At 38.1% G+C, this 24,830-nt stretch overlaps 1 long non-coding RNA gene across 1 annotated transcript; it reads left to right on the plus strand.

Moving 5' to 3' along the window:
• The first annotated feature begins 76 nt into the window (after positions 1-76).
• Positions 77-24,629, plus strand: LOC114282631 (uncharacterized). Its single transcript, XR_003636319.2, has 2 exons — positions 77-570; positions 23,894-24,629. It is a non-coding gene; the product is annotated as an uncharacterized LOC114282631 (long non-coding RNA).
• Positions 24,630-24,830: the final 201 nt, after the last annotated feature.

Consider the following 24,830-nt stretch of genomic DNA (forward strand, 5'->3'; position numbering starts at 1 on the left):
GTAAGAAAGAAAAATAATTTTAAAAAAATTACAAACCAAATAAGTATTTAAAAATTTTTTTTTTGCCAAAATCACCCTACAAAGAAACCAAACATACTCGTAATTTCTTCACTCATGTTCACACTACATCTGAGAATTTCCCCATTTTCGCAGGGGCGCACCGCATATTACCACTCGATCCTCCGTTTCACATCTCATCTCCATTACTGAAAGCTCTGAACACTTCTTCTAATTCCACATCTCATCTCCATTACTGAAAGCTCTTAACACTTTGTCTAATGCCACAATTCACTAACATGAGTAACACAGAAAGTCCTGTGGTTGTCAAGGAGGCGATTGGTTTGATCGTGCTCTTTACAGTGATCTTGCGCCTTGTCGCCCCACGTTTCGCGCTCTATATTGATTATGCTGGTTTACTATTAATAGCAATTTGGTTCTTGGAGATCACAACTATGTTTCTCCCTGTCAGCTGGATGATCTTTCCTGCTGCTGCTGCTGTTCTCCTTTTCTACGCTTTTGTTCAGGCGATCTTGAAACTCAGCTAATCAATGATTCGCAACAGTCCATCAGGTCTGATTTTTTATTTTTTATTTTTAATTTATTAATAATTCCCTGCTTCTTCAACTATATTGATAAAGTAGAATGATCGCGTAGAATGATTCACAAGAGTGTTTTTTAATTTTAATATTATTATGATTATGATTATTATTATTATTTTTTATTATCCGCAATACTGTCGCTCAAAGCCCTAACGGGTTTGCCTGCCCTTTTTATGAAAAGTGCTTAGAATATAATAAATGAATATTTGCTAAGTTCATCGCTGAATTTTACTCCAATAGGCTTCAATTCTGCCTTTATTGTTGCATTATTAAATTCCAAAAGTAGAAGCCCCTTCATTACATCATATTTTGTTTATTTTATAATTTGTCCTAACTGCATTGCCTTAATCATTCCATTATGAATTTTGTCTTTTATTGGAGTGATGTCAATAAATGTTGTAAAAGAAAATAAGATGATTATAATATTATTGTTCAAAGTTCAAGGAATTTAGGCCTATAAGAATGGTAGATTGTGTTTACAAGATTTTGTTGGTGAAAGACAAATATTTGATAGAATTCTTACAACTAATGAGGTAGTAGATCAAACAAATGGATAATTTTAAAAAGTTTATGGTCGTGTTAATTGGGATTTTTTGTTAATCAGATTTGGTATATGATGTAATTTTGGAGGAACAAACACAGAATTTGGAGGAATTCCTTGTGCTTGAGGCCCTCTTGATCCATGTAAAGGCACATTTGGTACTGATTTGTCCCTAAGGAATGGGCTGTTCTTGTTGTACTGGTTGATGTTGAGAGAATGGCTGCCCTCTTGGGCCAGGCATTTGTCCTATGAAAGGTGCTGTGAAGGGAACTACTGGAAGAGGAATGTGTTGTTTCTCTTTGAACGGCATGAACTCCTTCCAACCCTCCGGCAGTGTATTCGAACACAAGATTAGTAAACACCCGTGTGCTAGGCATGGGTTCAAACATAGGATTTGAAAACATTCGCATGCCATTTCCTTGTGTCTGCCCTGACCCACCAATGTGTATGCTTTCAATGGTAGGCATAGGTGTGTTTTGACTTATCAGTGGTCTAAGAGGGGCTTCATGCCATGACTAAGGCACAGGTGATGGTGTAGACGCGCCTGAACGTCCCGGGCTCCGCCTGCAAAAGTGGGCGCGAAATCCCTTTTTGTTCATTGGACTTACTACAGTTCGGACTCAATGTCACAGTTCTGAATCTAATCTTGCAAAGTCCAATGCAAGACCGATAAATCACCAAAGAATCCAAATCCGACAAATCGTTTTGGAAAACTGATTTTTGTAAAGAAGTGTCAAATATGGACTGCTTTGTCAGATACAGAGTCGCCACCTAAATATTTTATTTTGGGAGAATTTAGGAAATCCCGACTCGTGCCTAAGGCCACGTGTCCATCATCATCAAAGTTGCCTCGGCTCGGGAACTTGGGTACGAGAGGGGAAGGTCAAGCAATGAGCACCCCCGCTCGCCCAATCAAAGATTGGCCTTTACTAACATGATATGTTGTTTTTGAAAACACATGTGTTCTTATTCCGGTTTATTAGCTAGCTTACTATGTGATGCGCACATCATACAAGTATAGACTAGATCGCCTAAGTTGGAACAAAACATTGCATATTTGTTTGTTTGAAAACGGTTTGAAGTTTGTTACTCGCAAGTAGGCTACATCGAAGATTTCAATGAATTGCTCCAATTCAAGTAATCCAACCTTCACCCACAGGCATTCAGGCAGTTAAACACTTAAGCAGTTAGCCTCATGGCAAGTATGCTTTCATGGCAACAATAACACACATGCAGTATGGTAAAGTGTAAACACTCACAGTGTACTCCGAGCCAAAACAGAGAACTAGTTAGCAATCAATGCATGATCCTAAATCATGTTAAGATGGCTAATGCAACACATGCGAAAATGCATCTAAAGTAGGCTCGGCTATTCTAAGATGGCATATGAAATGCAACTTGATAACATGCTGTTGAACACATATTCAAGTAATGCGTTGAAAGTACAATGCGGTTAGTATGATGCGCCAAGTCTGGTGCATGTAATACAGATGAATGGATGCACGCATGCAAAGTATAAGGTATGCTAATTGAAAATGACCCTAAACTAACCATGGAAACCAGTTAAGTAAAAGGGAGAAAGAAATGGAGGTTGGAAGACATGTATCACACACACGCACCCTTATTACAAAATTCGCCCTCTCGACGGAGGGTCTGAATAAATAATACAAACCAACTAATTAACTAACTAACAAGCTAATTAATTATTACACAACCAAATTGAATAATAAGCAATCTACTTACTAATTATTACAACACTTAATTAATTAGCAAATTAACTAATTAAATTACAAATTGAAGCTAACTAACAAGTAAGCATTAAACTAAGTTGCTCCAGCTCTGTTTGAAGAAGAAAAGGATGCATGCTCACACTCGGTTTCTCGCCTCGAAACACCTTTCGGTTGCTCTCTTGAGGCTCTGTTTGCAGGGTGTCTTCAAGAACTTGCTGCTGGAACTTACCAAAACAGTGTTGGGGAGTGCACTAGTGGCCTGCCGGCCATGAGGAGACGCTGCCGACCCCTCTGCCGACCAAGAGTGCATACTGCCGGCCACAAATGAAGATCTACGGGCCAAAAGTGGGAGGGTGCCAGCCACTGGTGTGCTGTGATACCAAGTTGCAGCAGAGCACAAAATAGAGAAAATAGAGGGTCTCCCAAGGGTATGTACGTACTATGCCACTCCATATCACCTCAAAACATCAATTGAGAGGCACCGTTGGATCCAAAACCATCAATCACGCATCTCGATGCATGATGGCCAAAGATATAAGTTGTACGAATTTCAATAAATGCATGACAAATAAGACACTTAGACCATCCCCTTATCATGAGGAATCAAAGGCTATGGAGACCAAGGATGATTGGCTCACTTCATCACTTCAAGTATGAAATGAACCAATCTTCCTTGTGTTCAATACGACATCCGGTTGAACACAATGCAAAACATGCAAACGACATGAACAACCGAACAAGGCTAATGGCATGCACAATGCACAATGCTAAGAACAACAACTAGCATACACAATGCTAAATGACAACTAGCATATGCAATGCAATGATCATGGCATACACAAATGCAATGAACTATATGGCATACACAATGCAATGGACTACATGGCATACACAATGCTATGAATTACATGGCATACACAATGCTCAATGGACTTAAACCAAAATGGGTAGACCTCAGCCATGCCCAAATTAGTGGCTATAATGATGAAACAATGGCATGAAATGCACATACAAACATGCATACACTTTGGTTCGCAAACAAGGTATGAAGACAACAACTCTCAAGCATGAGCAATGAATGAAAAGCATGGATGTATGACAATACTATAGGCCCTAAAATCATGCATGGAATGGTGCCAAACCACTCACATAACACAAGGATAGCATGCAAAAAAGCTCAAAGCTTGAAACTAGCAAAGGGACTTAAACCATGGCCATGCAAAGCTGGCCCCAAAAGGCCAAGGGCAACCAAAACAGTCCCAAGGCAGGTCAAAATAAGACCAAAAACATGCTAAGATAGAGGCTCAAGGACCTAGGCATGCGGGCATGCGAGCATACGAGCTAGGCCATAAACAAGGCAACAACGCACAATACTCAAAGGCATTCAAAGCATAAATGAAGTGGGAACATGGTCATGCTATAAGCTCTGAAATGAAGTATTAAATGATGCCAAATCATCTAAATAGCTCAAAGATGGCATGCATGAGTCATTAAAACACAAAGCTAGCAAGGCCAATTACACTACAGCTATACAAAGCATGAAGCATATGGCAAAGGCAACCCAAAACAGTCCTAGAACATGTTAAAATGAGTCTAAAACATACAGGGAAGGAAGCCAAAACAGGCTAGCATAAACGACATAAGGCATAATGAATGCAAGGCAAACAGGGTGGATTACACTACACCTATTAGGACCAAGCATGGGATGACTTAACCAATAAAAATCAAAGTTATATCATGGCATAATAACCCCCAAAACACATTGAAATGATAGCTCGCAAGCTTAGGCATGAAGGCATACGCAATGACCCATGTTAAGGCACAAACTATCCAAAGCATGGAATAGGTGACAAATGCAAGTGTGCGACCATGAAACATGGACTGAAATCACATTTCACATGATGCCAAATCATAAAAATACTTCAAGTAATACATGCTAATGGACTCAATGCACAAAGCCTACAAGCTAGAATGAACCATAGCTATACAAGGCAAGTCATGCATGACCAAAACAACACAAATCAGAGCTAGAGCATGCTAAAACATGGACAAAAGCTTCTTGAAGTTAAGCCTAAAGCATGCTAGAATGACATGTTAAAGCATGAGACACACTAGGCTAATTCATGGAACTACACTACAAGTGTATGGAGCATGCAAGGGGCCATCAAACCCACCCAAAAACAGAGTCATGGCATGCTAAAACAACACCAAAAACCTACTGAAATGGAGACAAAACAAGCTGGAATGACATGCTACATCATGAAGCATACAAGACTAGTTTGTGTGATTTACACTACAAGTGTATTATGCATGCATGGAGTCACAAAACCAAGTAAAAACAGAGGTATACCACAGCAAAATAACCCCCAATACAAGCTTGAACTAAGCTAATTCAAACTACAAAAGCATGCTACTTTGTAAGGCTAACAAGGCATGCAAAGAGGATTTACATTACAAGTGCAATAAGCATGCAAGAGGTGACCAAGACAGCCAAAAACAGAGTTATGGAAGGTCTAATAAGTCACAAAAATGAGCCTAAACAAAGCCATAAATAAGTAAAAACACATGCTCATTTGGTTGGCCATCAACACTAGCAAGCAAGACAAGAGGAGAGGGGACCACCCTCTCCTATTTGGGCCCTCAAAACAGGGTTTTTACCACTGAAAATCCTCCAGATTTCAGTGGTTCTAAGGCCAAAAAGAAGTTGTTTGAAAAGTTTGAAAGTTAGCTCACAAGGCCTTACAAGCCAATGAGCAAAAGGGAGGACAACCCCCTAGCCAACCAAGGCACAAACCATGACTTTTAGGGCTGAAAAACAGAGGAAAAACAGAAGTTTTTGTAGTTCAACACCACCCCCAAAACACCCCCAAAGTAGTGTGAAAAGATGGCCAAGCAAATGTGTAAAACAAGCTTAAAGGGAGAAAGATGTTACCCTTGATGCACAGCTGCAAAACCAGCCCAAAATCTGAGCCAAAACACCTCTTGGAGCTCCAACGAAGTCCCAAGTAAGCTTCAAGCAACCTCCTCCCAATGGTGGTTAAGTTTGGTTAAGGGTGCCTAGGCAAAGGAGAGGTATATCTTCAAGTATACCTCTTGCATGCACATAAGGTCAAGAGGGAGAGCAAGCTTGAGTGAAAAGCTGAACTTTAGCTCTAGAATTTGTAGAGAGAGGGGGAGTTTTAGTGAGAGAAGCTCTCAAAACTTTCTTAAGAAGTTCTCCAAATGTTCTCCCCCTTTGAAATGAGATATAAGGCATCATATATAGCAATTCAAAGCTTTTGGTCGAAAATATCTCAAAAAAGACAGCTGGAGCAAGCTGGAGCAAAATATCTGTTCAAAACTGATCTTTTCATCAATGGCCGACACCTTATCATTGTTAGCCGGCACCTTACCATTGTTGGCCGGCATGGGGTCACTTTTGGACGGCATAGGGCCGGCATTGGCCATTCATGGCCGGCACACTCCCATAGAGTTCGGCAGCAAAAATCAGTCCTAGTCCCCGACTTGAAGAAAGCCTAACTCCTTCATCTGGATGCCTTTTCAGGTCATTCTTGTGTGAAAGGAAGTATACTTTCCAATGGTGGCAGTCTCACATCAAAATTCTAAGTGTGCTAAGAGATATCCCTCTTTTAGTGAAGGCTGCTCAGTTTCGGTCCAACCGGAATGATGCCCAACTTCAACCAATCATATCTCCCCCATCCGAACTCATCCTTAGGAGATTCTTGAGTGAAAAATGAAGCTTCGGAAGTCTTCTTTCCAACGGTGGTGGCCTCATAGCTGAAATCCAAGTGTACAAATGGATAGGCCCGACTCAGCGAGAGCTGCTCGACTCTTTCTTAACGGTTCATGCCCATTTTCTCACCCAACTTGGTTTCTTCCCTCTTCTCCTCTTTTCTACAACTCCAAACCCCTAAACAAGGTGTTTTGAAAGATTTTTCAAAGATTTCAACTCTCTTTCATTCATTTCCACTTTTTCCTTGCTCGGGTTTACCGAAAAGCGCAACATTTGACAAAATGTGAGCCTCGGAACATCGTAGAAACTTCTTTTCAAAAATATTTTGAAAGAGAGGATTTTAAGGTCTAAAAACCATTCAAAATAGCTTTGGTCCGAAATAAGGTGTATAGTTGAGGCGTTTGACTCTCTTCTTGCCAAAGAAATTGAACCTTTGCCCTGCACATCTTTCACCACCCAGTAAACCATCAGTAGCGCCCAAGTCTTAAGGGTGGTAAAAAATGGGGTGTCTACAGATGGTCTCTCATGATTTTGACAAGTTTGATCACTAGTTTACCTGTTATTTTGTCCATTGTTTTGCATAAGCTGTTTATCTCAAGCTAATCTTTCCTGGGGTAAGTTTATGTTTTCTTTAGCCTGTCTTTTGACAGGTGGTTGGTAGGAGCTCATTCGATCCAAAAAGGATGTTGCACATCTTTCCATTGTACGCATTAGTTGCTGTCTCATAACATTAACCAACCCTTCTTGTCACGCCCCGAAATAAATACTATAAACCATTCACAATATCGATACTTAACAGCAGGTGCTGAAATAATTATCTTTCGTTTAACGCAATAGCTTGTACAAGAGGTAACATATGCAAATATAAATTTATAAGTCTAATCCTCAATCTATAGAATATGTATAACAAGAGATAAGATGTGGAAGTGAGACAGATTAATAAATGCCCTAAAGGCTTGCAACTTTCCAAGATAGCTATTGGTTACAGCAAAAGTGGACTTAAGTCCAATGCAGTTAAAGCCCTTGGCTTGTACAAAATAAATACAATAAATACACAAAAGAAGCTCTCGCTCCAAATCCTTCCAAGCTATTGCCTTAGCGGAGGCATATCATCAGTACCTGAAATATTTTTCCCACATAGGGTGAGCCAAAACCCAGTAGAGATAATCGAACACAATATATGAATCTTAACAAAGCTATAAGGTGAATGCATATGCCATGTTCTAGCCAAAACATATTTATATCTCTTTTCAAAACTATGCAATGCCAAGTTAATGTCCTGATTCATAAATCATTTCTGTTACAATAGAAAATAGGGCGGTGATTCACCCTCCGAGAATTTCAAAACAATATAACCTTTCTCGGAAATTTCGTTTGGAGGAAACCGTAAACCGGGACCCATATAAATGTAGGCTATATAAATACTACTATTGCCATTTCACGAAAATTTTGTCCATAGGATCGGCACCCATGTATACACGTGGTTGTTGGGACTTTCATCATAGACACACAGGCCAACTTATTTGATGTAACAACAATTTCTTCTTAGATTCGCCCATATTCTTAAAACAATAACATTTCCAAAACATAGACATAAGATAATGCCTAATGCAAATGAATAAGAAAAGAGTTTCAATTCTCCTAATTCACATGCAATTTCTACAACAATCATAGATATCCTCCACCGATAGCTCAAAATAGATATTTCTAAATAGATATACAATCATGAACAAAAATAACTCTCCATATTTTCAAGAGATAAGTGATAATACATGTCTAACTCCACCATCCATATTAATATCCATCAAATTCCACATTTCTAACACCAATTCTATTTATTTATACAAAATCAACATTTGAGACATTTAAGGCAAAATCCCCTTTTCTTCCAAAACATCTTCCGAGTATCTAAATCAATAATCTTACCACATTCAACCTCATTTCCATTCCCACAACTATTTTTAATACATCTATCTGAAAACCCCTCTTTTGATTTTAAACCAAAACCCTTGGTTTGTCCAAAATCCTCCAAAATCATGAGATTATTTTATAAAGACAAATAGCTAAGTTAAAAATTATAAAAAAAGTATAGAGAACCCCTACCTCAAGTTTAGAAGATGATTGAGAGAGTGAGGAAACTTCAACAACACTGAAACCCAACTTTGTTCAGATCAAAACGAAGCTCTAGGTGAGCTCTACCTTCTTAACAAAGGGAGTAGGGTGAAGAAATCCCTAAATCTAAGTGTATTTGCAGAGAGAAAGTGAGTTTTAGAGAGAGAGGGTTTCAACTTAGGGTTTTGAAATGTTTTAGAGAGAGAGAGAGAGATGAAAAAGTGATGTAAAAAGTGACTTTTACGAATTGATATTCGCATAGTTTGCTCAAGCGCAAGATTTGTCGCTCAAGCGACTAGACACAATAAGTTGTTTTGCTTGAGCGCAAGAATCTTTGCTCGAGCGTAGAATACAATGTCCCAGAAGTTTTACAGACAGAAGACCGTCGCTCGAGCACAAAAAGTCTTCCTTGAGCAAAGAACACTACCTCCCCAGTATCTCTACAGGCCTGCAAAAGTACCAGAAGCTCATAAAGCTCGCTCTAGCGCAAGAAGCTTTGCTCAAGCAAAGAGGCCAAATTTTAGGCAACAACAGTTTGGACCAACTAGCAACCAACCTGTTCCAAACAATACCAAGACACTCCAATAACCAAACTCAATGAGGAATAAGGAGAAACAAGGTATAAACATCTAAATAAGACAATGAAATCTGGATTCAAAACATCAACGGGTTGGGTCTAAACCAGATTCGTTATAACCTCCCCTCTTAAGGAATTTCGTCCTCAAAATTTTAAACTGAAACAAAATGTGATTAAACGTACAATTACAACATTAACCAATTCAACCCATAACCATGACCCATCCACCGGTCATCCAATCCCATAACATGATAAACAAGTTCTCAACATTGAATATATAATTCACGGTTTCAAAACATATATAATGTTTATATTAAATCAACATGGCAAAAGTTTTAATACATGTTCAAACATTAATAAACAAGTCCGGATATTTCTTACGGATTTTCACTTCATGTTCCCAGGTTGCTTCCTCAACCCCGTGATGTCTCCACAACACCTTCACCAAAAGAATTGTTTTTGCCTCGCAAGACTTGGTCTCAAGTATCTAAGCCTTTAATCGGTATCTCCTCATACAAGGAATCCTCATCTACCTCTAACTCGGTCCAATCTAATACATGTGATGGATCTGGCTCATACTTCTGAAGCATATAAATATGGAACACATCATGAACTCCGGAAAGCTGTGGCGGCAACGCTAAACGATAAGCTACCTCTCCAATCCGCTCTACGATCTCAAAAGGCCCAATAAATCTAAGGGACAACTTCCCACTCTTCCCAAACCTCATCAAACATCAACTAGGTGATATCTTTAAGAAGATGTGATCTTCTACCTCAAAAGACAACGGCCACCTCCTACGGTCAGCATAACTCTTCTAGCTACTCTGAGCAGTAGCCAACCTTTTACGGATAAGAGCGACTTTCTCAGTTGTTTCCTGAACCAACTGTGGACCTATCAAAGATGCATCACCCACCTCGGCCCAACACACAGGAGATATACACGGTCGGCCATACAAGGTGTCAAACGGTGCCATGCCAATACTCGACTAGAAGCTATTATTATAGGCAAACTCCACTAAGAGCAAGTGCCTCTCCCACGACCCCTTAAAGTAAAGAACACAACCCCAATGCATATCCTCTAAGATCTGAATGGTGTGCTCTGACTACCCATCAGTCTGAGGATGGTAGGCGGTATACTAAAAGTCAGTCTAGTGCCCAAGGCACTCTGTAGGCTCTGTCACAACAGAGCTGTAAAACACAGATCTCTATCCGAGACAAGTCACAGGGACCCCATGAAGTCGAACAATGTCCCTAATGTAAAGATAATCTATTGAGCCACTTGTACGCATAGGTACAAAGTGCGCTAACTTGGTCAATCGGTCAACCACCACCCAAATGATGTCATTACCTTGTTGAGTCCTTGGAAGACCCACAACAAAATCCATTTTGACATGTTCCCACTTCCACTCGGCTATAGACAAGGGTTGTAACAAACTTGCTGGCCTCTAGTGCTCGGCCTTCACTTGTTGACAAGTAAGGCACCCTCGATATAAACAAGGCCACATCCTTCTTTATCCCTTTCCACCAAAACTGGCGACTAAGGTCATGATACATCTTTGTGCCTCCCATATGCACCGCAAGGCGTGAATGGCGAAACTCCCAAAGTACTTCCTCTCAACAAGACTCCTGTACGACAAGACGGTCAATGCATCTAACGCTCGAGTTAGAATACACGTTCAAACCCTTCTTTACTTTCACACTAGATATCTTCTCTCGGAGGGTTTCTATCTCAAGATCACCCCTCTAGGCTTCTATAACTCAGTTTACAAGTGTAGGTTGTACAACTACAGTAAACAAAGCAGCTGACTCGGCGAACTCGCCAAGATGCAAGTCAAACTCACCAATAGCACTCAACATTTCCCATTCTCGGATGGCGATACTAGCTACTCTACTAATGGACTTTCTATTCAAGGCATCAGCCACTACGTTGGCCTTTCTCGGATGATAGTGCAACTCAAAATCATAATCTTCTATAAACTCCATCCATCGCCTTTGCCTCAAATTCAAGTCTTTCTGTGTTAACAGATATTTCAGACTCTTGTGATCAGAAAACACTTCAAACTTCTCACCATACAAATAATTTCTCTAAATCTTTAAGGCAAAGATCATTGCCGCTAGTTCTAGGTCATGGGTAGGATAGTTCTTCTCATGTGTTTTCAACTAACGTGAGCCATAAGCTATTACTTTTCCCTCTTGCATCAATACACAATCCAAACCTTCCCGTAAAGCATCACAATATACCGAATAACCCAAATCCCTCTCTAGAATAATCAATACTGGAGTAGTGGTAAGTCTACCATTAAGCTCTTGAAATGATTTCTCACAAGTCTCACTCCACACAAACTTGATTCCTTTCCCCGTCAGTCTAGTCAAAAGAGAGGCTAATCTAGAGAAATCTTTCACAAACCGACAATAATACCTGGCCAACCTCAAGAAACTATGGATCTTAAAAGCATGCTTAGGTTGTTCCTAATCTCGTACTGCTTCTATCTTTGAAAAGTCTACCGTCACTCTTTTTCCGAATACCACATGGCTTAGGAATTTAACTTTTTTCAACTAAAATTCACACTTCCCGAACTTAGCATACAACTTGTGGACTCTAAGCAATTCGAACTCGCAAGTGTTTCTCGTGTTCCTCCTCGGAGAGTGAGTAAATTAGAATGTCGTCAACGAAGACAACTACGAAACGATCTAGAAACTTACAGAATATTCGATTCATTAGATCCATAAACATGGCTGGTGCATTGGTTAGCCCAAAAGGTATCACTAGGAATTCATAATAGCCATACCTCATACGGAATGTTGTCTTGTGGATATCTTCCTCCTTTACCCTCAACTAGTGGTAACCCGATCTGAGGTCTATCTTAGAAAAATAACAAGACCCTTTCAGTTGATTGAACAAATCATCTATACGAGGCATTGGGTACTTGTTCTTAGCTGTTACCTGGTTCAACTTCCGGTAATCTATACAAAGTCGCAACGCACCATCTTTCTTTTTGGCAAAGAAAGCTGATGCTCCCCAAAGTGAAGTACTAGGGCGAATAAAACCCTTATCTAGCAATTCTTAGAGTTGAATCTTCAACTGACCCAACTAGGCAGGTGCAAATCGGTACGGTGCCATAGAAATCGGTGCAGTGGCAGGCACTAAGTCAATAGAGAACTTGATCTCATGGTGAGGTGGTAAACTAGTGAGATCCTCAGGAAAGGCATTCGGGTATTCACAAACTACCCTTGGGAAATCAACTCGGTCTTCGTCACACTCACTACCCAAGAAATTTGCAAGAAGACAACTAAGCTCACTCCGCTCTTGCGAGTCATATATAGGTGATGAAGCCCTATTGGTTCTGTCCCCTATGAAATAAAAACAATCACTGCTCAAGGTACATATAATAACCCTCTAACGATAACAATCTATGACAGCCCAATGCGATGATAATCAGTTCATACCCAATGTAACATCAAAACTCGACATATCAATCAATACAAATGCAAAAGGAAGTCGGCAACCAGCAACCTTTATCTCACAACCTCGACACCCCTGTTCCAAAACAATCTCACCACCAATAAGTGACTATACACTAAGTAGAGATGCTAACCGAGCTAATTCTAACCCCAATCACTGCTCAAGGTACATACAATAACCCTCTAACGCTAATAATTTATGACAGCCCAATACGATGATACTCAGTTCATACCCAATATAGTATCAAAACTCGACATATCAATCAATACAAATGCAAAAGGAAGTCGGCAACCGACAACCTTTATCTCACAACCCCGACAGCCCTGTTCCAAAACAATCTCACCACCAATAGGTGACTCCACTGAGTGGAGATGCTAATCGAGCTAATTCTAACCCCAATGCCGATGCAAAAGTAGATGAGATGAAAGAATGTGATGCACTGTATCAATTAACACATTAGCAATAGAATTGCATAACAAGAAAGTACCTCTCACAACTGAAGGTGTTGGCACTAAGTCTGGCGTGGTAACAACATACACACGCCCTAAAGGTCTCTGCTTTACTTGTTCACCCCTCAGAGCATACGTCTGATGCACTGGCTGAGCTGAACAGGCTCCCTGATTAGCACTCGAGGCCTGTGTAGGTTGGTGGCTCTATGTTTACCTCGAACTAGACGCACTAGGTGTGCCACCCAACTGAGGGCAAAACCTCTTCATATGCCCTGACTGCCCACTCCATGCCTCCTCTCTACGGGCAAGCTAGAAACTTGTGACCTAATTGGCCACGCTTGTAACAAGAATAACCTCCCGGATTACCTCTCCCTGAACCCGAACTTGGCACAGGGAAAGTGGATCTAGACTGTGTAGCCTGAGACTGCTGCAAAGCGGGACCTCTCTGCCTCTTACTATCCCGACTCTCCCCATGAATCTTCTGACTCCTCCTGGAGCCCCTTATCCACTCCTCCTCTACTTGAACTACGGTCTCAAGATGAGTCACCACCTCCATAAGGCGTCCGTAGTCCCTAATCATCAACCCAACTACTTTGAAAAGAAGCCCAGTCCTCAGTCTCTTCTCGAACTCAATACAACGGTGTTTCTCTATCGCCACAAGTTCTGGTGCAAATCTAGAAAGGCTTGTGAAAGCTACCTTAAACTCGGCCATAGGCAAACTAAGTTGCTTGAGCTTCAGAAACTGGTCTCTTAACTTCTCCCTAGCAATGGGAGGCAAGAACTTATCTTGGAAGGCGTTGACAAAAGCCTCCCTGGTCACCCCAATTTGCCCCTATGCATACTTCCACCATTGACCCGCATCCCCTTTCTGCTAGAAGGATGCCAAGGTCACTCTCAATTCATTGTCCTTGATGCCAAGCATCTCGAACGTCTTCACCATCTGTTTCAGCCACTCATCCGCCTTCAGTGGCTCCTTAGGGTCACCCAAAACTTGTCCAGATTAGATCGGAAGAACTCCCTCCTTAAGAATGACAGCCCTGCTTCAGTTACTTGGGCTTGGACTTGATTTTCAACCCTCCCGCAAAGCTTCAGCCATTTCACGAGCCAAAGCGCCCGTGGCCTGCTGACCAACTAGTTCGCCCACATTGGCTTGGCTAACTCCTCCTTGTGCCAGAATCTCATTCAGTAAAGACGCCTCATGCCTTCTAGGCCTACCATGCCTACCACCATCGCGTCCACGTCCTGACATCCTAATGAACGTAACAAAAGATATTAGCACATTTACAAATGTGCCGAAGCTAACTCACTTGCATCCTAATGCGGTGAACAACAAAAATTCACTCCACATAAGCACATAGTCACATAAACACATATGAATTTCCTTTCTGGATAATGACCGTCCTGCGGCGTTGCCAGAGTTCCAATTAGAAACAATAGTGGTCAGGTGCTTTTCTAATAGGATTTCTAGAAACCCGTAGACCCAATCAATATCCTAGAAATTAAATTCCATACCCATATAATCACATAAGCATGTTATCACATATCATACCATACATACAAATGTTTATCAAGCAAGACAAACCCATTGTGGTAGTAACCACTTCCCATGTACACAAAGTATTCAAACCCGGTACGCTTTGATACCAAGTTGTCACACCCTTAAATAAATGAGATAAACCATTCACAATATTGATACTTAATAACATGTGATGAACTAATTATCCTTCGTTTAACTTAATAGCTTGTACAAGAGGTGGCATATGCAGATATAAATTCATAAGTCTCATCCTGAATTTATAGAATATGTATAACAAGAGATAAGATATGGAAGTGAGACAGATTAATAAATGTCCTAAAGGCTTACAACTTTCCAAGATAGTTCCTGGTTACAGCAAAAGTGGACTTAAGTCCAATACAGTTAAAGCCTTTGGCTTGTACAAAATAAATACAATAAGTACACAAAAGAAGCTCTCACTCCAAATCCTCCCAAGCTATCGCCTTGGCGGAGGCATATCATCAGTACCTGAAATATTTTTCCCACATAGGGTGAGTCAAGACCCAGTAGAGATAATCGAACACAATATATGAATCTTAACAAAGCTATAAGGTGAATGCATATGCCATGTTCTAGCCAAAGCATATTTATATCTCTTTTCAAAACTATGCAATGCCAAGTTAATGTCCTGATTCATAAATCATTTCCGTTACAATAGAAAACAGGGCGGTGATTCACACTTTGAGAATTTCAAAACAATACAACATTTGCCGAAAATTTCATCTGGAAATCGTAAACCGGGACCCGTGTAAACGTAGGCTATACAAGCACTACTATTGCCATTTCACAGAAATTTCGTCCGCGGGATTGGCACCCATTATATGCATGGTTTTGGGGACTTTCACCCTGGACATACAGGCCAACTTATTTGATGTAACAACAATCTCTTCTCAGATTCATCCATATTCTCAAAACGATAACATTTCCAAAACATAGCCATCAGATAATGGCCAATGCAAATGAATAAGAAAAGAGTTTCAATTCTCCTAATTTGCATGCAATTTCTACAACAATCATAGTTATCCCCCACCAATAGCCCAAAATAGATATTTCTAAACAGATATAGAAATCATTAACAAAAAAAAACTCTCCATATTTTCAAGAGGAGAGGGATAATACATATCTAATTCCACCATTCATATCAATATCTATCCAATTTCACATTTCTAACACCAATTCCATTTGTTTATACAAAATCAACCTTTAAGACATTTAGGGCAAAACCCCATTTTTTTCCAAAACATATTATGAGTATCTAAATCAATAATCTGAACACATTCAATCTCATTTCCATTTCCACAACCATTTTCAATACATTCATCTAAAAACCTCTCTTTTGATTTTAAACCAAAACTCTAGGTTTGTCCAAAATCCTCTAAAATCATGAGATTGTTTATAAAGACAAATAGTTAAGTTAAAAATCATAAAAGAGTGTAGAGAATCCCTACCTCAAGCTTAGAAGATGATTGAGAGAGTGAGGAAACTTCAACAACGTCGAAACCCAACTTTGTTCGGATCAAAACGAAGCTATAGATGAGCTCTACCTTTTTAACAAATGGAGTAGGGTGAAGAAATCCCTAAATCTAGGTGTATTTGTAGAGAGAATGTGAGTTTTAGAGAGAGAGAGAGAGTCTCAACTTAGAGTTTTAAAATGTTTTAAAGAGAGAGAGAGATGAAAAAATGACGTGAAAAGTGAATTTTACGAACTGATGTACGCACAGTTTGCTCGAGCGCAAGATTTGTCACTCAAGCGCAATCACTCGAGTGACTAGACACAATAAGTTGTTTTGCTCGAGCGCAAGAATTTTCGCTCGAGCATAGAATACAATCTCCCAAAAGTTTTACAGACAGAAGACCGTCGTTCGAGGCAAGAAGTCTCGCTCGAGCAAAGAACACTACCTTCCCAATATCTCTGTAGGCCTACAAAAGTACTGCGAGCTCTTAAAGCTCGCTCAAGCGAAGAGGCCAAATTCTGGGCAACAATAGTTTGGACCAACTAACAACCAACCTATTCCAAACATAACCAAGACACTCCAATAACCAAACTCCATAAGGAATAAGGAGAAACAAGGTATAAATATATGAATTAGAAAATGAAATCTGGATTCAAAACATCAACGGGTCGAGTCTAAATCAAAATCGCTATATTTCCCATGTAATCGTTGGTTGGGTAGGTGGGACAATTAAAGGTCCAGTTTCATGGCCTTGTCCAATATTTTGGACGTGCGTTACATATCCCGAAGTGCTGGTCTCTTCGACCATTTGTGAAAGATCTATTAAGACAGGCACATCCATGGAATGTGATATTACATTATCCTATGGGTTATGTGCTTCTAAATCTTCTTTTACACCTTCTTCGAGGCGTTCATTTTCTCCTTGTCTCCTACATCTAGCCATTATAAGGATCCCACTAGGCGTGCCAAAAATATATGTTGGCTTTTTTGACTTTCAAAGGTTAGAAATGTAATTTGAGCGTGCCAGTAAGGATCAATAAGTCCTTACAGAAATACTAAGTGCCAACCAATTAACCAGACAATTGTTTTGAAATTCTTTTAGTCTCAATGAAGAGGACTTTTACTAGTGGCTTGTTTTAGGAGAAAATTCAGAAGACTAATCATAAAAATAAAAGAAAGAGGGAGAAATATTTTCAGAAATCAAATCTCATTAAATAACCAAGAGTTTACAATTTGTAACTTCGCATTTTCACAGCTTCGAAAGGGATTGCAGCAACAGACTATCTCAGAACTACTCTTATGGATTGGAAGTGCAGAACATGAAAATAAATGACTAGAAAATAAAGGATTGGAAAATGTAAAGGACAGGAAAATATGAAGCAAAATAAATAGGTTTCTGGATCTGGTTCTAGGTTCGTCATTATCAACACTCTCCTCTATTTATAGGCCCTAAGAATAACTGTCGAAGTAGCTGATAATTGTCGAAGTAGGTGATAACTGTCGAAGTGATCTCCATGATCACTGGGCATGGCTTTGAACAGTTTGCTTCCACTACCCCTCTTGCGGTTGGGCTTCCCTCCTGAATTTAAATTTAAATTGTAAGCAACTGTTCGGCCACGTCACTTTGTGTGTCTTGATTGTTCCCATGTCTCGCAGATCCATTGCCACTAATACAAGTTGCCATGTATCTGTTGATGATTGGAGACCTTCACTGATTTCCCAAATTACCCCTTATGATTCACATGTCAGGCTGTGATAGGTTTGTACAAAATATATAGCCAACACCTTCTTTCCAATGGTTTAAAAAACAACCACCATGATTCATCTCTTTTTATTCAAAAGACTTTCACTACAATTACTATCATGCTCATTTACGTTGATGATATACTCATCATTGGCATTGATTCAGTCTATATTGCTTCTCTAATCACTCACATGCACACTTTGTTTCCTATAATAGAGTTGGAAAATATCGACTTCTTGCCAAGACTGGCATGGTTGAGTGCAAGCCTTATCCCTCACTCATATTTGTCATGCCTTTTTCTCATATTGGTGCTTCAATGCCATATTCTCAACTATCCTTCATGGAAGGTGAGAGGTCTAAGGCCTCGTTTGGCAAGAGGCTATTTTAGCCAATTAGCCAAAAAGTTACTAAATTAGCTAAAAAGCCAACAACCCATACCAAAAAGTCAATGATTCTCTTTTCTCTCTACTTTTTGCACATCTTTTCGTAATTAGCCAAAAAGTCATCCCAAACATACAAGTTTTTTTTACCTACCTTTTTAGCCAAATAGTCAAAAAGTTACTAAATTAGTCTGTTCCCAAACGAGGCCTAAGGAAATTAATCAGGAAGCTTGTGATGTCCAGAAAATTAGTTGTAGGGTTCTCCAAAAGATTGTTCTAGGAAAAGGTGATTTTTTATGGGAATTTAGTAAAAGGTTAATCTCTTTGGTGATCTACATTCAATTTAGGCTGAAGGTTCTTTTATTCTACAAAGGAATTTATTTCTTAGAAACTTCATCTTGCACGAAGGTTCCCTTTGTGTTTTGGTGAACTTCGATTGGCCAATTATTGGAACTCAGTGCTTTCAATAGGTCTCAGATGAGTGCTCTTTATCAAATGTTCTCTATCCCTTGGATCTTGGGAAGGGATTTATTTGAAGTTTTCATAGTTGGCGATAGGAATGATTGTCTAAGATGTAGCGAAGGCATAATTGGTTTTAAGATAATTCATTGATGAAATGGTCATTTCTGTTCTACCCAAGATTGGAAGAATATTCACAAGCAATATGTGGAGTAATGGAGGAGGCTCCACCGGTTCTTATTTTAATTTTCAGCCTTCATAGTATTATGTTCATCATTTGGAGCCTTCCTAGATGTCTTTCTTATTAGTGCCCGGTTCTCTTTGTTGATGAATCTGCTGAGAGTGGTTTTGTTTCAATTTGACTTTATGATGTTGGGATTTTATGAGCGAAGAGGTATTTTTTTTTTTGAAAAGTGTCATGGCTTTATTAATCAGAAAGCAATAGAGTTAGGCATGGAAGCTTCAAACTTAAAAGATTATTTTGGAATGACTTGTTCATATTAGAAGACTTTGCTGGACAACTGCTCCGTTGCTATTGCCTCTTTTTTCAATGGACTACTCCATTAAGGCCTTTTGGTGCTCATCTTGAGTTTAGTATGTTGGTGTTCTAGTGCTTTGGTTAGTTGCAGAAGTCTTGAGTTTAGGTGTGTAGCGATATTTTTTGGTGTATTCATTTTGATGTTCTGGTAGTGTTGTCTTGCCAACTTTGTTTAGCTCTATTTGGGATTTTCATTTGATTTGCGTAGTGCTTTGTAGTACTTAACAATTATAAGGTCAAATTTGGCCTTTGCAATTAATCATACTTATCAATTTATGCAGAATCCAACGAATGGACATTTTGCTATTTATATGCTCTCCATTTAGACCTGCAATAATTCTTGGATACCTTAGCGGTATTCCCAATGAAGAGATTGAAAAAGATCACCTTTTCGATGCTAAAAAAAGATGATTTCGTTTGAAGAAGGCTTGAACACCCTTTCCCAACTTTTTTTTAAATTTTTTTTTTATTTTGTCTCTCAAAGGCTTAAAATTTCATTTTTGACCCTTAGAAGCTCAAAATACAGAACAAAGCGCAAAAGTCATGAGTTTTCCTTAGAATGATGCTCGTATACTGAGCTTTGACCAACATGGTGCAAACTAGACTGTACGGCACATACTACACTAAGTTCTGTATGCTACACTGAGTTTTAGGCATGCTTTACGACATGGCGTGTCATACTGTCACAATATGGCATGCGCCATAATGTGGTATGGCATGCTCCATATCGTGTCAACACAAAATGCTAGTGTCATATCATGGTATGATAGGCAACATATCGTGATAGGTGTGTGCTATTCTACAACTGTACTTGCATGTCCTTGCACATTGGTCCAAGATTTGTTTAGTTGACTTTCCCCACCTTCTCAAACCTTTGACTCTATGAATAGAGGCCTCTTTTTAGTTGGGAGGAGAGAGGGATCATAGAGAAAGCTTTGAGAAACACTAGAGCTAAGAATTGGTGAGAGAAGGAGATCTCAATTCTCTTCATCTTGCTAAAGTCTTGTGTAAATATCTTCTCAAACCTTTGAAATCACTATCTCCAAACCACAAATCAGTACCTAAACACTATCCATCTCTCAAACATTGAAAATCTTGTTGAAGTCTTCAAATCAAGCTAGTCATCTTCAAGTAAAGAGCCATAACCGAAGGAATATCGAAAGGGACAAGGCTGGCAGCTTTGTTGCTATTTCAATCACGCTTCTATAGGTATTACTTACTGTTTTCCTAGTTTTTTATTGACTTTGTCGCTCATTTCTTTAACCAAATGCATAGATAGTTGCTTGAAAATGCATGTTTTGACTCTTAATCATGTAGTGATGGATTTTAATACAAATGTACTGGTTTTTCATGCTTAGCTAGACATAATATAGTCATTGCATAATTATGAATGCTTAGAATAATCATTCCTCATATGTTATTCAACAAAATCACATTTATTGCCTTTTAGGTGTATTATTAGAGGAGTTTTATTTGTGTATGTACGATTTGTATCTTTGAGGTGCAGTACGGATTTTCCATGTTAAAGTTCATTAGATTGTGCCTGTTTGACAGAACTTAAAAGCAGCTTATTTCAGCTTTCAGTTTAATTTAAGCTATTTTGATGTGTTTGGTTTAGCTTATAGCTTATAGCTTTTTGGAAGTCAGAAATCAGTTTATTCTTTGAGTGGGGCAGGAGATGCTTAATTTATAAGTCAGAAATCAGCTTATGTTCATAATTATAAGTTATAAGCTGTTTAGGCATAATCTATAAGTACTTTCCCACAGCTCTACCAAACCGGGCCATTGTCATAAAAATATGTATTTTGCTTTTCCTTTTAGCATTTCTTTAGTTTGTAAGTAGTGAAGTTTTGAATTGCATGTCACAACGTTTTCTTTGATTTTTAGCATTGGAATACCTACTGTTTGAGCATGAAATGGCTCCAGGAAATTACAGTTTTAAACTCCAACTTGTATCATATGCCCATGAAACATGCCATGAGTTTCCTCTTTAGATAGGCCCATCCATATTTTCCTTTAATTTTTGTTTTAGAGCCATGATTTGCTCGTAGTTTTGATCCTTTTGTTGTTATTTTTTATTTAATTTCCAGCATATTAGTGTAGTTTGCACACTTAGAAACATGATAGAAGCTTCCTTTAAAATTAAGATTTCATGTTACCTTTATTCTGCATATGTATTGTGTTATTTAGGAAGTTTACTTCATTATCTTTCTTTTTATTACATTATTGAACTAAAAGATTTGTCATGATTTTTTTCCCCTCTTCCTTTCTTGTCATCGAGTAATAATTATTTTTATTGCTTTGATAATTTATCTTTTTGCTCATATCTTGTAAATACGCGTGTAAGTTTATTTTTAGTTTATAAAGAAAAATTCATGCTAACTAGAGACTAATCACATGGTTAAGTTAAATGGGTACTTAATTCCTTCATAATTAGTAATATAACTTGGCTCCCGAACTCATTTTCAGTTGGTAATGATGGAACTAATGCTTATCCTTGGAGGTTCATCTATAAAGTTTCCCGAGACATATAATCGGGTGGCAACTCTTTAAATCAATTAAACCCTTTTTTGGACCTCCAATTTCCTTTGGGACATCGTTTACTAGATTGTTCTTTTACCAGTGCCGGCCCCGAAAGCCCCACCAAGTTTTATTAGGAGGAAAGACCAAATGTGGTCCACCACACACACACCCTGCCGTTAGGGGTGGGCATCTGTCAGTTGGCCCACCTAACCTGCTCAATCCGACCTTATTTTTTTAGGATTTGAGAAAGTTATTTTAACCGATAGGGTTGGACTGGACCAATATTTTCAGCTCGATATATTAATGGACTGTACTTGGGATTTATATTTTCAACCTAGCTCGACTTTTTATTAAATCAGTTAATTAATTATAATATATATTTTTTGTTGAGATGTATACTTTATATTTATTGATTTTATTAAAACTTACATTTGTAGTGATGTGTGCTTGAATTTATTTAAGAAATTCTTCAATTTATACATTAAATCTTTTAATATATAATAATGTTAATATATTTATTTAATAAATATAATATGTGATTGAATTTAATTATAGAATATTTTAATTTTTTTCAACATATAATCTGATGGGTGAGCTTAGGATTTGTAACTATTTTTTGGGTCGGGCTTGGGCAAATGTAAAGGACCGATGTTAGGACTGGGCCGGGCTTAGACAGACAAAAAATCTTTTATTATGTAGTATTGGCCCAACCTGACGAATGCTCACCTTACCTGTCGCTATCCCAAGTTGAACTGGGCTAAGATGTGGGCCAGTCATTTATAGTATATTAATTTTTGACAAAGTTTATTTAAATTAAAATAAATTTTTTATTTAAACAAATCCGTGATTGTTTATTTATTTGGGTCAAAATCGAATCGGGTGCAATCCATAATTCGAACCCACTACTGTGAGTTGTTCTGTTGCACCTCTTCCGTGGAACAGGCCTTTTCAATCTAAATAGTCATCGTGGCCTTTCAAAAAAGCATGAATTTGCTTATATAACAACACCATTGCATTCATTCTGCTTCAAAATTAATTCGTCTTCTCTCCATTCTACTCTCTACTTTCTGTCAAAGAGAGTACACCACTTTGTTGGTTCACCAAACTCGTAGATTGAAGTGTTACTTCTACTAGGTTCTTGATCATTATATCTTAAGATATGGACGTCCATTCAACTCGTGAGCACTGGAGTGAGGGGCAAATTAAGTCTTAAGAACATTGTGGCAAACACAAGCCTCAATCACTTATTACTCTTTGTGGATTTCCAGAATTTTTACATTTCATTCGTAAGTTATTATTTTCAGTTTAATTTCTGAATTATTTTTGGTTTATCATTGGTTTCACACACAAGTACACAAGATTGTCCAACAATTTGTTTGTTAGCTTTTTTATATCTCATATTTAGCATAACATATACTATGTGAAAGCAAGGATTGATCCAGAGGGCGGTGACCTCACTTTCAAAAATTTGAAAAAAATCCTCATATTATACTTTTTAGTAAGAAAATTTTAAAATCATGACATTTCAGATTACCAAAATTATAGAGGTTCGCATGCCCAAAACTTTAGAGCTTGCATCCCCCAAATTAACTATAATGACTAAATTTTAAACTAATTTTTAAAACAAGTTTCTATCAAATATTAGTCTCCCCATTCATATTTATGTTTACTTTGGGGTATACTCTTTTATTTAATATGTGAGTTGTGTCATATATATTTTTTTCATATATCACAATAGTTATTTATTTTTTATTTTTTTATTTTTGTAGTTAATACAATCAATAGAATATACTCAACTGTATGATCATAATTTTATAGTCAAACTATGTTGATAAATGAGTTGTTTAGTTGATGATAATATTATTGATTTATATATATACATATATATATATATATATATTAGTATTGCATTTTAAATTTTTCAACAAATTTTTCGATTAGGAGTCATATACTTTGACCTAGTGTTATAATCGTGGATCCATCTCTTATGTGAGAGAGCGTGTTGGATATTGATAATATATTTTTTCTCTATGCAGGGACGCAAGAAAATGGGAAGAGGGCATTATCTTCAACTAAAGAGTGAACAGATGGACTCAAACAAACTTTTCTTATCTGAAAAATCTGAATCTTTTGTATGATCTTGATTGTTGCCGAGAATTTATATACATATATATGTGTGTGTTTGGGACATTGAAGTTTCCTGATATCTTTGGATAATGGCTTTGTCTTTGGCCAAATCTTTAGTGTGGATTGTTAAGAGTGATATAATCCACAATGAAGTAACTTGAATAATTCAGATTCACATCAGAATCAGAAGGGTGAAGTTCTTCGTCGGTTAATGTTAATCGGTTCGATTTCTTCACGGATAGGGGCATACCCACTTTTTTTGGAAGGATCGGAAATTAATTTCATGCGGGTCAATGTACTTAATGAGAGTGGTGCATCGTTTGGCCAATGATGTCCTGACGCCATTGAATATGTCATTGGAAAGGGAGAAACCAATCAGCATGATGATGTTCCATACAAAGGTTATGTTTCATTTAATAATGGTTAGGACCCAAACTATTTGGAACTTAAAGTTGGGTCCTTAAACGTGTGTATAAATAGTAGAACTAATATATGTTGTTACACTAGTTATCTATTTGATCTGTAGTGTAACATGTGGACATGACATTTTTTTTTTTATGTTTTCCATTGGGTAGTGTTATATTTATGAGACTTTTATGTTGTTCATATCTAACAACATTGATGGCCTTTAGTTTTTGGCCTGTATTTTCGTAGTGTGCATTGCAATCCTTTATATATATGTTCTTTGTTTGAGGATTGTTTTGGGTCATATTTAATGTCAAATCTTTCTGGGTTTTAATACAAAATTCAATTTTGGTTTAATCAGACTTCATTTAGAAGATTAGTTTTTAAATCTTTGTTTCTAAATTCTCAATTTAAATTATATTTTAATTGGGGGGCTTGAAT

Source organism: Camellia sinensis, chromosome 7, assembly GCF_055761805.1.
Source record: "Camellia sinensis isolate YWXY chromosome 7, ASM5576180v1, whole genome shotgun sequence".
Classification (NCBI taxonomy): Eukaryota; Viridiplantae; Streptophyta; class Magnoliopsida; order Ericales; family Theaceae; genus Camellia; species Camellia sinensis.